The sequence below is a fragment of the Squalius cephalus genome (genome assembly GCF_949319135.1).
Source record: "Squalius cephalus genome assembly, chromosome: 11".
Lineage (NCBI taxonomy): Eukaryota > Metazoa > Chordata > Actinopteri > Cypriniformes > Leuciscidae > Squalius > Squalius cephalus.
Window position 1 is genome coordinate 30,537,262 of NC_137132.1, and position 5,065 is coordinate 30,542,326.

Genomic DNA, 5,065 nt, shown 5'->3' on the forward strand with positions numbered 1-5,065 from the left:
TTTTTTTTTTTTTCCACCAGGGTATGACCGTACAATTGTCATTGTACACTGTAAAATATACACTCACCTAAAGGATTATTAGGAACACCATACTAATACTGTGTTTGACCCCCTTTCGCCTTCAGAACTGCCTTAATTCTACGTGGCATTGATTCAACAAGGTGCTGAAAGCATTCTTTAGAAATGTTGGCCCATATTGATAGGATAGCATCTTGCAGTTGATGGAGATTTGTGGGATGCACATCCAGGGCACGAAGCTCCCGTTCCACCACATCCCAAAGATGCTCTATTGGGTTGAGATCTGGTGACTGTGGGGGCCATTTTAGTAAAGTGAACTCATTGTCATGTTCAAGAAACCAATTTGAAATGATTCGAGCTTTGTGACATGGTGCATTATCCTGCTGGAAGTAGCCATCAGGGTAGGGTTGCACCAGCCGTTCGTAAGTTCTTTCTTAAATTGGAACGTAAAGTCCACACTAGAGGCTTAGTAACTACTAGCTAGTTTGTAACTAACTCTGTACTTTATTCTGTTGCACCATTAGTTCGTAAGGCAGAACGTAGCTAGTAGGTCGTAAGCTCTCCGTAAAGTAATGCGTAGTCGCATAATATGACGTTTAGCCTCGATGATTCAATAGCAGCCTTCAAATACATGAGCAGAAGTTGTGTTGAAATGCCGTGAATTTCAGTTTATCCTTCATTCTTTTGCCTCACGTTACTAACGGTAAAAATATGTTTCCATTAAATACGATACTTGATCATGAATAGCATAAGTGTTTTTGTAAATAACATTCAGAAACTGTATTTGAAATGAAATGAATAAGGATCAATAAATAAATATTGATACAAAAAACATAAGAAATTACGTTTATTGTTTATGACTGATATTTGACATGCACATGGACCGATGCACACAGCGGCGCGCTGTTTAGGACGGGTTCGTGTTAAAGAGCCGCTAACAAAGTAATCTATTCACATAATGTTCTCTCTCTTAAAATGTAAGCGAGTGTAAATGTCAGCATTATCATATGTCTGAAGAATTGAAGTCTGTCAGGTAAAATAAGAGCTTATTGATGCAGTTCAGTCTGTCTGATATTTTATTACATCCGTTACTCCTGATCGGAGGCTGCCGTAAATATTTAGTTTATACGTAGAGTTACGCTTCAACTAAGTTTAATGGTGCAACGCAAAAATATTTAGAAGTGCGTAAGTCGTAACTTAGTGTCCATTTACGTCAAAACTAGGCTAAGTTATAACTTACGCACAGCTGGTGCAACCGGCCCCTGAGGATGGGTACATGGTGGTCATAAAGGGATGGACATGGTCAGAAACAATGCTCAGGTAGGCCGTGGCATTTAAACGATGCCCAATTGGCACTAAGGGGCCTAAAGTGTGCCAAGAAAACATCCCCCACACCATTACACCACCACCACCAGCCTGCACAGTGGTAACAAGGCATGATGGATCCATGTTCTCATTCTGTTTATGCCAAATTCTGACTCTACCATCTGAATGTCTCAACAGAAATCGAGACTCATCAGACCAGGCAACATTTTTCCAGTCTTCAACTGTCCAATTTTGGTGAGCTTGTGCAAATTGTAGCCTCTTTTTCCTATTTGTAGTGGAGATGAGTGGTACCCGGTGGGGTCTTCTGCTGTTGTAGCCCATCAGCCTCAAGGTTGTGCATGTTGTGGCTTCACAAATGCTTTGCTGCATACCTCGGTTGTAACAAGTGGTTATTTCAGTCAAAGTTGCTCTTCTATCAGCTTGAATCAGTCGGCCCATTCTCCTCTGACCTCTAGCATCAACAAGGCATTTTCGCCCACAGGACTGCCGCATACTGGATGTTTTTCCCTTTTCACACCATTCTTTGTAAACCCTAGAAATGGTTGTGCGTGAAAATCCCAGTAACTGAGCAGATTGTGAAATACTCAGACCGGCCCGTCTGGCACCAACAACCATGCCATGCTCAAAATTGCTTAAATCACCTTTCTTTCCCATTCTGACATTCAGTTTGGAGTTCAGGAGATTGTCTTGACCAGGACCACACCCCTAAATGCATTGAAGCAACTGCCATGTGATTGGTTGATTAGATAATTGCATTAATGAGAAATTGAACAGGTGTTCCTAATAATCCTTTAGGTGAGTGTATATATATATATATTTTTTTTTTTTCACCAGGGTATGACCATACAATTGTCATTGTACACTGTAAAATTTGCAACACTTGTGAAGTGTTGAGGTGAAGAGACTGTCCAGACTAATTATCAAAATTCTTCAAGTGTGCTATTTTGAAACAACTAATTTTGTTCTAAGCATATTTTAGTTGTAATTAAATTGTAGTAAAACATAATTTTAATTGTATTTAGTGTACTTTTGTGTACAAAATTGGACCAACTTCAAGTATAATTAGTATACTTAAAGTATATGCCAGTGTAGGGACTAATTACATGCTTGATTGGTGATATTAAAGTGTACTTTATTTGTGTTACAAGTACATTACAAATTCATTACGAGTGTTATACCAATATATCTTTAGAAAATTAATTTCATTACGAGTGATATACCAATATATCTTTAGAAAATATACTAAAGTACAATTATTTTTAAACTGTGTTAAAAGTTGTATTGTGAAAATAGGTCAAATCATGATGCTAAATATACTTATATATTTAAAGATAGTACAATGTTTTTAAGTATATTTGCAGTGTACTAAAGGGAATATATTTCAAGTACAATAAAGTAGGCTATACTTTTTTTCACTAGGGTAGCAAAGCCTTAATTTTCAGTGATCAATGGATTTAACCGCAGAAAAAGTCAGATCATACGAGCGTGAGACTACTTGTGGTAAAGCTTCAGTGTTCAGTTAAATGAAAACACATTTGTCAGGGCTGATAACTAGTGGGGCAGAAATTACTGTATGTTGGTATATCTTCTGCTATCACATCAGTGAGTATTTACAGCACACACAAAACACACTCACCTTGAGTTGTGTCAAACTCTTTGACATGCCTGTCTTTGTCTTTTTTTTATTCCATCGCAAGCTATTGCTGCCACAATGAACTCGTTACGTTTAAAACGAGTCCATTCTTGTTTTTAATTCTGAAGGAAGGTGTTGATTACGCATTTAATTCCACTCATTTAATCAATTGTTCCCGTATCTAAAATAACAGGAGTAATATTCTTATATATTTCTGAGCACCTAATCATAACTCTTAAAGAGATTCTTCCCAACCTGTTCATTTAACAGGGGGGGGGGGACGGGGGACTGGATATATTAAATGAGATAAGTGAGATCAAATGGCAAAATTAGTGCTCATTTTTGTTAAGCTAATTTATTTTATAATTATTAATTTTGTCTACTTGAAACACAGTTCCCTTTTATCCACAAGGGGTCACTGTGTGCCATGAAGCTTATAAAGTCTTTCTCATTCAGAATCTGGTCTGGTGCCATTATACTGTAAAGTTTTAAAAAATAAACCTTGTGTTGAGTCAAAACAGCATTTGTGATGGTTAATAAAACATAACCTCAACTGTGCACCATAGATCTCAGATATGGCATCTCAAAATGCCTTGTTTAATATAAAGTGTGTAATATTGCAATTATTTATTTTTTTAAATGCAGCAACTTCTGAAAATTAAGAGTCTATAGTGCAAGAGGTAAAACCCCAGCAACCATTGAAAACGTGTCTAGATAAGCAACCAAAACTGACAATGCTTGTGAAATACTGTTTTCCCCCCACAAAAAAACAAACAAAAACAATGCAATGTGTACATGAATTATGCAACATATTTGAAATTATTTCCTGATTGTTTTATTTTACTGTGTCCGTGCTCGCTTCAAATTAAAAGAAATGTAAAGAATTCGTTTCGGAACCGTTTTCATTGGAAGACAAAAACGAAACTTGATGGCTGACACACACACACACACACACACACACACATATTTATCTTGTCTATGTGTAATCCCTGTCGTCAACTCTGTAATGCCTCTACGTGAACTGTTCATTTGCTTTATAACGCAACTCGTTTGTAACCTCAGGAGGGGCATAGTCTGCAGGAAAGCGCAAACAATAACCTGTAACTCAATAACAATCCTCCGCCCTCGTGAGAATACCGCGTTCCCTGCACATCTGATAGTTCACCTGGAGATAAGCAGCACGAGCTGGCAGCGTGAGCACTGCACAGTCAAACCGGCAGAACTAGTTCCGCTCGCCTCGCGCCTGCTTTCACCAACTAACGACACTGTCCGTGGAAAAACAAACCAAGCAGACAAAACATGGTGGAAATATATTTTAATACAAAAATTGTCAACGAACAAACACACAAAATCTACTTTGGTGGCTTAGTACGTTTTTAAAATATATCTCATCATCAGTTCATATTAAGAAATTAAGTCATCCGCTTCACACCGTTACCATTAAAACACATTTGTAATGAAAATGAAAGTGTTGCCTCTTTATATTTACACATCTATAACCCATGACAACATTACTGCTCCAAAACTGGTCCTTTGAACGATTATTCTCTTATTACTTCACAGTGGTAGGAAATCAAGTTTTAATCCAAAGTTGCTTTGAACAACACGATTTTGTATTAGCTCCTCTTGAGATTTGAATGCAGATACTTTTATTTATTATTTTTATGACTATATTTATATCACTTTTCGCTTTGTGACAGTGATTCCTGTCGAAAGGAAACCTTACGGCAACCCTGGCAATAAAACATTTAACAGTTGGCAAGCCTTACATTCAGAAAAATGAAATTTGCAACCAATTGTGCCTTTCTATTTAAAAGAGTAGCTCTCCAAAAAAAAAAACAAAAAAAAATAAAAAAAAATTTTTTTTGTAAATTTGATGTTATTTATTTACCCTAATGATGTTCCAACCCTTTCTTCAGCTAGAAACCAAAAGTAGATGTTTGGAAGAGTGTTCAATCTGCCTGTATCCATACAATTAAAGTCCATGGAGATTTATACTGCCAAAGCTCCACAAAAGAACAAAAACACACCATACTTTTATTACTGTAGTCCATATGTCTGAATAATATGTGATATATTCCAAGTCAT